We start from the raw sequence: 12,047 nt of genomic DNA, 5'->3' as shown, positions 1-12,047 counted from the left end.
ATGCCTCAGAAAGAATTGAGAAATTAATTTATGTGCGCTTGCTCAGCACAGTCCAAACACAGTTATGTTCTTTGGCCAATTCAAAATGAGAACTTCTTCTCAAGTGGTAGCTTGAACCTGGGTGGCATCCCAGGAAATACATTTTCAGCCCTTCTCCACAGACTGGGAAATCTGGCTCTTTTCTTCTGGGGTTTGTCTGTCCCAAGCTGTAAAACTTGCTGAGAATGATGACTAGGAAGTCCCATCTATAGAACTGAAGCAAGTAGCACTAGCTATAGCATTCTAGGGCTTAAGAGCTTATAACAAACACTTTAAAAACAATCGTGTCACCTTTTGAGCCTCCAAGATCATAAGGCCTGGGTAAATTTTTTAAAACCTGCCCCATCCATTTAGAGTAGTTAATTTCTGCAGAAAATAGAGATGGAAGTTAAACCATTTTCTAAATTACCTGGAAGAATACTGGCTTTTTTCATTTGGTGTTTTTATCAGAGGTATGTTTGTAAGGATGGAAATTGCTGGACAGATAAAAAGCACCCTGGGCTGCAAAAGAGGGGAAAATGCAGTAATTGATAGCAAAAGGCAAACTCCAAGCTTGTTTTTTCTGCTTTATGGGATGAGCTGTGCATTGCTTCTGCTCAATATGCCCCTTTACATGAGACTCATTTCAGCACTAGGATTTTGGCAATAGTTGAACCCACAGGCCAGTAGATTTAGTTGACAAAGGGATTGGAAAATCTGATACATGCAGACAGATGCAGACATGTATAAGGCACATGAAGTAGTTACCTGTAGACATAAGGATTAGCATACAAACATACTGAGATTTGTCCTTGCAAAGATGGGAATACCAGCACAAATACTGAAGTGATGATTTCTATTCATCACACAGTGATTAGTTTTTGAACCTTGATAATATGTGGCCCAAACTTACCTATTCTGTGGATAAGCACAGAAGCAATCTGTCCCTCTGATGGCACAGGGCTGCCCTGGACAGGCTCAGCTACCTGAAAGTGGCTGAGATCCTATCAAAGCTCTTTGACAGCCTGCCTGGGCTCTGACTGCCCCTCTGGAGTGTTTCTTCCCCAGCTCCTGCATCACCTCTGCCAGGCTGCTGTGGGTATCACGGCTAGCCCAAATCACCTCCTGCACATCTGTGCTCAGGTGCCTGAATTGCTCCCTTCAGAAACCTTGCTGGAGCCTGTATTTAGAATTTTGACCATAGTGCATTTTTGCCATTGAGAAAACCAACACACTGTGGAAGCAAGAAAAAATTTAGAATGGATTACACAGGGATTGCCTGACTAAAATGCTACCAGCTGTGTATTGGAGCAGGGGGTTCTGTTACTGCAGGGAGGAAAGGGAGAAAAATGCCCACTTTGTTAGTTGAGAAAACCCAATTTGTCAAGTTCAAATCTGTGTTCAGACCAGAGTCCAGGGTTATTTTGATCAAAGGGGTAAGTACAGCTTGCTGAGAGACAAAAACAGGCAGGGAAGGAGCCAAAGCTTTCAGCCACCAGCTTCTCATACCTTGGGAGCATTGAGCCTGGATATGGCTGGCTGGGGGTGAGTAAGTGCACAAAGCAGCTGCATTTGGGGGCACTGAGGCTCTGGGAGGTAGATAAGGTGCTAGAAGGAGATTAGATTGCAGTGTGTTGATGGAACGTGGGTTTTGGGGAACAGCAGGAGGAACCAGGAAGAAAAAGACAATATAATGTGCAGAAGATAAGGTTTTAACAGTGTTGTCAATTATTAGAATTTCTGTATTTCCAGGGGAGTTCTAGTCCAAGCATTGGTGAACTTCCCTGTTGCTCCCTGCTGGCAAGGAGCTGTGTCCTTGCAGGAGGTGCAAGGAATTTGCATGTGATGGTTACTGCAGCAGAGAAGGACCAGTTCCATGGTCCTTCTTGAAGCCCACACTTGATTTAAGGCAGTGAACTATACCAATGACAGGGTTTATGATGTAAAAGAAGCATCTGCATTTAAAAACTGTCTTTACTGAATTACTGAGTCAACAATATTAATTTAACAGCACAAACCACTCCTGCTCACCCCTTTTTCATTTTTTTTATCTCTGCATGCTGTTTTGTCTGAGAAAATAAAAATAAGTGGTTCTAACAACAGCAGTCATTTGAAGAAATCAAAATGCTGATAGGATGGAAGGGCTCAGCAGCAGACAGCAATTTGGCACTTAGGGTTGCAGAGGCTACAGAGAGCTTCAAGTGCTGCGTTCCCAATGAGAGTAACACTATTGATTTATTTCATAACTTCACCTGCCTCTTACTGATAGACGGCTGCTTGTTTTGATCCCTGGAAAACAGTTCTGCACAATAACATAGGTGCATTGAATGCTTCAAAGGTCAGGCAGCTTGAGCATGGGAAAATATTTGTGAATGAGGCCCAAAAAAACTACTGAAAGAGGCGATTTCTAGCTCAAAGATTAGTCTTCATTTGGAGACTGAGAATTTATTGCTGCCCAAACCAGCATTATCAGCTTTCTGTCAGCAACAATCATCAGGATTTCCTTTCCCAATCAACATGAGCTGTGACCTCATCGCTGCAAAGGTGAAACCCTGACAGGGATTAAAGTCTAATAGAAAGAAATGAGGTAGCAGGGCTGAACAAAGAGGAGCTTGTTACACAGCAATGGCCAGCTCAGGCAGAATGTTACAGCTGAAACACAAGCCATCCAACCAAAGGCAAAAAGGAATATTTTTAAGAGCCTGGGTAATGCTGGGTCTCCCCATCTTTCAGTGGAGAAGGAAGCAGACTGCTGTTCTTACCATCAAAAATTTTTGAAGTGGGATTAGCATAGCCTTGTGGTTTGTCAAGTGTTTAATTGCAATTCTGCAGGGACACAGTCTCAAAGACATTGGCAGCCAATTTAACAGTCATGCCTATCATTATGGACACCAAATTGCTCCTGTGCACGTATAATATGCAGTAGTCTGAAACAGAGGCTGAGTCTAGGGCAAGGTTGAGAAGGTGAGAAGTGATGAAAGGCAAATACATGTCTGATAGTCATCAAAGCAACTTAATCCATGGTGGAAGAGTGAAAAGAAGTAAAAATGGGTTTATGTTGTTCATCTGTGAGTTGCTGTTTTTTTCACTCATCCCCCAAGTTCCTGGAACCAACAAATGAGGCCATTTTTTGGGGGGATTCCTTTCTTTAAAGGTCACCCCTGACGGTCACAACATCTTTTTATCTTAAAACCCACCACAGACTTGGTTCAAGTCCTAGTGCAAGCCACGTGGATCATAACTTCCAGTGGACTCTGGATAAGCCTTTGTCATTCACCAGCATATCCCTGCTTTTTCCAGCAGAGGTAGACTTGTACTGTAGTCCAGATCCAAGTCTTTTGGAAGTTTATGGCAACCAGGATGCTTTCTGCATATTTCAGCTATCTTCAGCCCACCAACACAGGGTAGCATCTCCTTGTGCTGTGTGGTGGGCTCTTTCAAAAAGGGACAGGATGATTTGACCTCTCACTGGAGCACAGAAATCCCCTAACAGTGCTGAGGGTACCTGACACCTCATGGCATGAAGTCTCTGGGCTGCAGTCTATTCTAAGGCTGCAAGTGGAGGATTAGAAACCAAATCCATCTCAAACATGCAAGAATACTATTCAGTTTGATGTGGACCAGATACTGTCATATTCGACATGGTGTACTTTGAGAACCTCTCAATCCAGCACAAAGAATCCAAGTGAATCTTAAGCAGAAAGGATGAAAAGAAACATTCTTGTTACAAGTAGATGCATAAATCAGATTCCTTGCTGATACTGAGCAAGCTTCAGAAACTATTCAGAATAAAAATATCCCCAGCCTACGCATTATAGAGCTTTATGTGAAAAATCAATGCATCTTGAAAACCTCCAAGGTGCTTAATTCTCAGAGATTAATGTCAGCACAAATACAACAAGATTAAGTCCTTTTCTTGTGAAGAAATCACCAACTCAAGCAGTCTGGTTGATCCCCAGCTCCCAAGTGGTGGAGCTGCAGGAACAGCCTTCAGCTGCTTCTGAAATGTTTGTAAGCTTTCTCCAAAACCCAAGGTCAAGCCATGAGGATAATCCCCAGGCCAGCATGAGGATGCAATGCTCGTAGCTGCAGAGGGCAGCCTGGCTGAAATTCAACTAATGATGCAAACCCCTGCAGCAGCTTTTGAAGGCTGGGCAAAGGCAGTGTCCTTTCTGGGCTGATTTGGGTGGAGTTTGATATGGCTAAAACTTTCCACTCAATGGCAGCAAGATCTTTAATTGTATGAAAGCCTTAGAAATTTTAGATTTAGTGGTGCTGTGGCTTGATCCTTTAATTTAGTACTCTCAGCCTATATGAAGCTGATTGGGGTAGAGGAATAATGAGTCCTGTATCAAAACCCAAAGCAACTACCCAGCACTGAAAGACAAGTGACAGGTTTCAGGTTTGTCAGGCAGTTTTCAGAGAGGAAGACACATACATAATGCTGAACTGAAGGGGAAATTTAAGTATGGACAGTGTAATTGCCAGGTCAGGAAACTGGGCTAGGATCTTTATTCTTTATGTAATTGGCATGGATTGATGTTAGGCAAACTAATTTCCATGAATAATTTATTAATTTATATGATTTTTTTTTGTTTTCAATTTCATTTTTAGTGACTGACCACCAGCAAACAAAGTCAACTTTTCTCTTTTTTTTTTTCCCCTCCATCAAGTCTTCAGAGGTGATTAAACAGGATCCATTTCAGTTGCTGCCTTTCTTGCAAAGTTCTTGGTTTGATCAACTTAATTTTGTTCATACTATTTCTGCTTCATGTAGAAATAGCACTGGCTCTACAGGCACAAGAAAATGAAAAAGAATGCAAAGCTTCAGCCTATTTTAAAGTTGGGTTTGAACATTTTTACCAACACCTGAGAATGGAGGAAGTTTTGCAGATTTTTATAACATGGGACTATTTTAACAACAAAATCAAAAGTCTCTTATCTCTTGTTCCCATGTCATTTTCAGGGATGAAACTGGAAATTTCAAACTGGCATCTGGCCCAAGGCACCTGTATCTCCCTCAGCTCATGAGGTATACTGGCAGTTCCACCAAACCTCTTATCCTACTGAATTAAGATATGTTCCTGGTATGTTTGAGTACCTTTTTATTTGTATTATAATCAACTTGAAAGCATGGCAAGGGAAATAGCTATGCCCTCCACAGCAGGACCTAGTAAGGGCAGAGATCAGCATTACTCACTACAACTATCAGAGCCTTCATTTCCTCCCTTTCACTGCAAACACACTATAATCTGGAGTGAGCTAGAACTATATTTTTTTCTCCCTGCATGTATTGAAGACAGACTTGGTGCTTGTATTGGCACAGGGCCTGCCATGGTATTTGTGAGGATGAACCATAGGCATGCGTACTTCAGCTAGGCTGAGCTAGGGAAATACGTGCTAGAATCAGGAAAAACCTTCTTCCCCTCTCCCTCTGCTTCCAAACCAATAAGGTGAGGGGGAAAACACCCTTCAGGCTTCTCCTTTGCAACCTATGGCCACGACTCCTTCTCGCCTGTCTTGATATGCACACATGAGGCCCCTTCCCAGGGCTGGGGACAGCCATGGCTGCACGAGCAAGTTTTGGGAGGTGGCTTTTGCATGGGTGCAAGGGGAGGAAGACAGAAGTGGCCATTCATGGGTGGCACTTTTGCTTTTTTCTCTAGTCATTTGTGAGGCAACACAGCTAAGTTATAATGGAAGAGAAGATAATATGCCCCCAGTGTGGGCAGTAATTGAGCATATTCCCAACTAGAACACAGTGGAGAGATCTCTCCAAGGAGGCAGTTAGAACTCTGTATCTGAATTTTGTCTCTGGTGTGCTCCTGGAGTAGCCCTGCTCCTAGCCCCAGCCAGCAGTAACTTACACAGCATTTTACAAAGATGTATTTTGTAGTAAGGTTAATCTCTCCTTAAGACTCTCCTGTTCTTGGGTGTCTTTTGCAGGGAATAGTGGCTTTTTCACTGCCACTCCAACATCCAACAGTACAAACAACAGCTCCCTGCTTGGTAACTTCCTGGAGACAGCTTGGTCCTGTGCCAGCAGAGCCAAGAATTGATCCCTTTTCAACAGGCACCACCTTATGGTACTGCCTTTGCTGAGGGCCAGCAGTGCTGGAAGCTGAGTGCCAGTTAAGCAGGCTCTTCCTGTCCCATGGGAAAAGCTCCTGGAGTACTGCACTGGTGCTAGTTGTGCCGTGCTCATTCTAGGGACAAACCCAGATGTGATTTTCCAGCGAATGCAGACTGATGTAAGAGATGACATTAGTGTGGATACATGTGAATCGTGTCTGTGGAGTGTCAGGGCTTTTCAAGAACCAGTACAGAGCACACTGTGCCAGGCTCAGTCCCTCTGCACGGGCGGAGATGCTCAGTGCTGCAGCATTTGGACTGAGGAGTGGGAATGGCTGCTGTGCACAGGGGTCATGGAGATGCTTGTTCTTGTTTGAGGTCAATGGCAGCTTCTTGATGCCCTGGTAACTTTTGTTTTCCAAGCCATCTACTTTCCCCCTATGCTCAGCAGGATGTTGCTTTCCTGGACAGAACTCTAGCAAAGTATCTTGATTTGCAGTATGACTGGAAAAAATACTGTCACTTCAGCTCATTAGATCCTTTGAGTAATTAACAGCATTATTTGTGCTGCTAAATCAGCAGATTTGGTTTGTATTTATTTTTTGTAGTTCTTTATTTATTCCTTGAGACTTGGCACTTAGTGCTTGCGGTATTCTGTACTTATATTGTGATTATAAAAGTAGTTGTGTGTTGTCATTCCTACCCAGATTAGAATACACTCTATTTATTCCTGTTTTTTCCAAATGCTGCAAATCCTTTAATGAATTTTTCTTTCCTCCTTCAAATTGAAATGCTCATAAACATTTTAATCCTCTCATCAAAACTGGGAAAATGTCAGAGAATAATCTACCCAAGAAGGAAAAGAAAGTGTCACTGTTTTTGTAAAAAAAATTGAAGATCACTTTATTTGATTTAAATTCAAAAGTGTGCAAAGGTGATATCATCCAAAATTTGGAAAGCTTTTAAAAGAACTGAGTCAGTTGTATAAAGTTTAACAAACTGGATATAGTGTGATGGGAGTTTCTGTGATTCTGAAATGGATAAAACCTCTTTACATGTAAGGTTAGGAAGAGCCAACTGAGACACTCGGCTCAGCATCTCCTCTAAGTAAATTATTAAGAATGCAAAGGTAGAAAAATCAGGAAACTGCAGTTAATATGTTTCCCTGATAGATTCCTCAGTCATTTATACCTCCTCTTTTTGTTTAATCATTAAATCAATCAATCTTTTCTGCTTCACATGTATCTAACTTCAAGCTGTGTAGTGATCTTGGGCAATTTTTCTCTCAGAAACCCTGCAGGGATTAACAAGATGTTTGTATAAATCAAAGGGGGAAAAATCAAGAAAAGAGATTTTGTTTTTCTATAAGCAGACTGGCTTTACTTTCTTTGGATATTTTTTCTCCTTTACTCTCAATAAGAAAAAATAATCTCCCTACCTGGCTTACTGTGATGTGCTCTTTGCAAGTTTCTTAAATGCAAAAGACAAGTAGGATGGTGGTTTTAAGAGAGATTATTGGACAGAGTGTCTGAAGAGGTAGAAATGCTACTTTAAATAGAAGGTATTTTTAAGAATTTGGGCTTGAGGGAAAAAAGTTGCTGTCAGCTCAACTCTTTGTTTGCCAGAGGTCAATGAATGATGAAGAGGAGATTACACAGCAAGCAAATAATGTTGAATAACAAGTTTGAAACTCCTCTGAAACTTTAAGCTTGTGTTTGCTCCTTTTGTTTCTTCTGCATTGGTCTGAATAAATCTTTTTAATTGAAAAAAAAAATCAACATCTGGAACAAATACCAATTTGTCATGTAGACCACAGGGCTCAAAAATGTTTGTGCTGTTTCTGGCCTTATCAGACTGAGTGTGTGGTTATGGCTGTGCTGTACCTGCTCAGAGGATGTACTCTGTAGGGATTGGTCCATCCATTCCTTCTTGAGAATGTTTTCCCTTGGATGTAATTCTCTAGAGCTATCCATGACTGGCATCTTTGTGCCCTGTGCTCAGATAGGTGTGGACAGCCCAGTGCTGTCCTGTCCCAGGGACAGAAAGGATGCAGATGTCACTTCTTTGTTCATGAGCTGCCTGTGGTTTCCTTGGGTATGTTCTAGTTCTGAGTTGTCACAGTGCCACAGGTGCTGTGCCATCTGCCCAGCACAAACTACAAAGTTTATCTTCCTTCCCAGCTCCGAATTATTTTCCCAAAATCACCTGCCCCAATGCTCTGTAGGAAGGTGGCAATGCTGGTTATCACATCCTGCCCTCTCACATTTCCTGTCCCTTGCTCCTGAAGGCCCCCATCCCCTGCCTTGTATTGAGGTGTGTATTGAAACACTCCATGGTGGATCAGCATTGGGAACTAATAAAAAATAACAGCAAGGATATGATAATGAGGAATTGGAGCTGTTAAATCCAGTCAGCAGCCTACAGGGATGTGTGGTCACAGAAGAACAGCATGAGGTGTGGGGCACCAGCAACCTAGAGGGGCAGGAGGAGGAAGGGCAGAGAGTCCTGGAGTCAACTTCCAGCTTTCCTGCTGGATCAGTCCTCTTAGTCAGGTTGTTCTTCTACTGGGTCACTGATTGATAGACCTCAGACAATGGAGCAAGGATGGGAAGTGGCCTCCAGGGGCAAAGCAGGACTTCTGCTTTCGGAGAGCTGTCAGCTCCATCATTAATCTGCAGCCATCATGTGCACCTGGCTCAACTCCCTGAGCCACATCACCAGCAATTACCACTGAAGGAAGGAGGCCAGACCACTTCAAGGCAGACTATTTACATCATCCTTGGCTTCTGAAAGTACAGTCTCCTGCAGGATATTCACTGCTGTTCCCTCCATCCTTGCCTACCTGTCAGGGAATGCCAGGGGGTAGAAGTAGGGCAGTGAGGTGCATTGGCAACCTCTTCTTGATATTTGCTATTGCACCAAGTGCTGAAATACACCCCAGTAAAACACCAGTGTGGCAGAATAGAGCTCCGTTGCTCATGTTTAAAGGAATATATGAGAGGACAGCCTGTTGAGAATGAACTTATCCTCTGACATAAGGAGAAGAACTCCTTAATATGCTGCAAAGAGCCTTTCTAACATGTATTGATACTGGAGTAAAGCAACCCAACTTGTTTAAGACTGGGATCTTTGTTAAACATTGAATGCAAGCTGAATGTACTGATGTGTTTAAATCTCAGCTGTCATTAATGGGATGGGAAAGGGGAGAAAGAAAAAAGCAACCCATTCATGATGAAACCAGTCACTATTTCTTCTTCTGCAAACAAAGTGGGGGAAAAAAGGAAAAGAGCTCTCCTAAAAACCTGTATGAATTTCCTTAAGAGAGTGTACTTTAGATGGAGAATAAGTTAAATTCTGAGAGATGATGAGGTTACCAGGGTAACAATGTTTTGAATACAAAACCAAATAGGTGTAGGAGCCCAAAGTAAATCATTAATGTGCATCAGTATATTTGAGATGGGTTGGAGTGACTTATACATTGTTGTCCTTCTTTATTAAATATTTCAAAAGTGTTCTTTGATTTAAAAGCAAACACTTAATAGGCCTTTTTTCAAACAATTATGTCCCCTTTTCTACAAAGCACTCTGAAAAGAGACTAGTCATTGATGCCATCTAATAGAACAAACACACAAATTTGATGGAGTCAAACAGAATAAAGGGGGCGTTGGTACATCAAGAAGCTTAAATATGGGCATTATTTTAAGCTTGGTAATCATGCCAAGGCTAGTCTGTTTCTTGCAAGCTTGCATTCAGCACCCTGCTGAATTCAAGCTCATACAGTCAATTTGCAATATACTTTTTAACTACAAGGAGCATTTCTTGGTAACTATTTTTGAACTAAGTCTTTCTATAATAGTTGAAAAGGGTTGTTATAGATAGATTGGGGCTGGATGCAACTGTTTCCCAAGCAATTATCTTCTTATTCATACCGACTTTCCTCATTTAATACAATTAATTCAGTCCAGGAGGCATCTTCATAGTAGCATGATAAATAACAACAAAAGTATGGTCAATTGAAGAGATCTCTTACAGGATCCTAAATTAGCTCTGGCAAGAACTGAACCTCTGCTGGTTAACAGTTGCTAGTAACTGTGAATGTTTGCTTTCTTCCCCCAAGTTCTGACCATTCTTCCCAACATTTCTTCCCACCCTCTTTGCTATTCTAGGGACATACTCAAAGCTTGGGCTTTATAATTAGTAAGGATAAACCATGGTCATTTAACCATGCCACTAAGCTGGAACACATGCAGTTACTTTGCTTACTGAAGTTTGGGGCAAACACCAGAGAATAATATCCTAGGAGAGAAAAACCTACTGCATGCCTAACATTATGGAAGGGAATTAAACTCTGACTTGCAGTTAGAAAATACGGTAACTACTTTCCTTAGTCCAATAAAATAAACTCAGTTCTTCTTTGAAATAGGAAGTGTTAAATTTGTGGCAATTTATTAAATGCTGGAGCTTTGGCAGTTCACAATGTACTTGAATGACTATAAAAAACAATTTCTTAAGAGCTGAAGCAGTGTTTCTTCCAAGGATTATTTTTGGAAGCTCCTATTTGCTGGATGTTATTTGTGTCCCTTTCCAAGAGGTGGTGAGTTTAAGCACTTTCTGTTGCAGGGCAGAAGAAGGACATTGGTGAATAAGGAACTCTCTGGCTCCTGCAACCCTGACCAAACATACCTTTCTGGGGGAGAGCAGCTGCATGGTTCAAGGGCAGCACGAGAGGAAGGGGAGCTCTGCCTGCCTTTCCTGGGCAGCTCCAGTACCACAGCACATCACTGCTGACAGTTCCTTGAGCAGATTCCTTCCATGGGCAATTAGCCTTCACAAAGCATGAACGGACTAGTTTTCTATTAGGAGACTGAATTTTAGCTGACAAATTAGACAGGTTCCCTGAGGCCAGAGTTATGCAGCTTTGCCAGTTTCACTAAAAATGTGATTTATAACAGATTCCTCAGCAGAGGCACTCCTTGCTTCAGGAATGAAGGTGCACACTGTACTCAAACTCTTCATCTGATCATGAGGGTTTTACAAACTTTTGTCTTCTGCAGGAAAAATTGACTGTTACTTGCTTTTGGCTTATCAAGTGACTCCTCATTTGTCCATGAATGGCTAGTGGGAAGCTACAGTGCATATTTAGAAGTCAGGCATGCAGGTGTAAATAACATTTTAGGAGGTAAGAGTATTTAAGTTTGGGAAGGTAAGTCGATGTAGCTGGATGGAGTTTCTAGCTGTGAAAACAATGCAACAGATTTTGTCTAAGATGTGTCTCTGGCTTTTGATGACTCTGGCATGAAATAGGAGCACAAGTATCTCACCCTGCATGCTCCCAGCAGAGGTGCTGGGCAGGGACTCCTGCTGCACCCTGGTTGTGATGCACCCTGGGGGCAGGATGAGCCAAGGACGGCCGCTCCATCTGTGCGGGGCAAGCATGGCTAAGAGACAAAAATAAAGTCTAGCAGCCACAAATACCATGTTGTGCTTTGCTGCCTTTAGTTCTGCCTTTAAACCAGACCACTCTGAAAGGGAGACAAAAAAATAAAAATTCCCAAAGGTAATGGAAGACTCAGAGTTTTTGTGCAGGTGCAGAGTCACAAAAATGATGGGCAAGGAGAAAAGGGAAGAAAGAATCAGATCCCAGACCCAATTCCTGCCAACTGAGGCTCCACCTCTGATTCATCACAAAGTTTTCTCCTTGTTTCACCCTCTGGTGTAAGCAGCATTTGTATTCTGTGAATATCAGCACATATTCAGATCAAAAAGCAGGCTCACCCATCCCTGACAGTGTCCTGAACATGTCTGTGTTTGCATGGAATTAATAGTTAACATTTTAATTATTAATGTATATTATTTAATATCTGCATGCTGTGTTACTGAGGTATGAGGCACACTCAGACTGGTGAAGTATGGAAGGGGAGGCTAAAAAAGCTTAGGCAGCCTAGATCTAGCAAGTG

Source organism: Lonchura striata, chromosome 5 (assembly GCF_046129695.1).
Source record: "Lonchura striata isolate bLonStr1 chromosome 5, bLonStr1.mat, whole genome shotgun sequence".
NCBI classification, from domain to species: domain Eukaryota; kingdom Metazoa; phylum Chordata; class Aves; order Passeriformes; family Estrildidae; genus Lonchura; species Lonchura striata.
Note: the sequence above shows the minus strand (reverse complement) of the source record.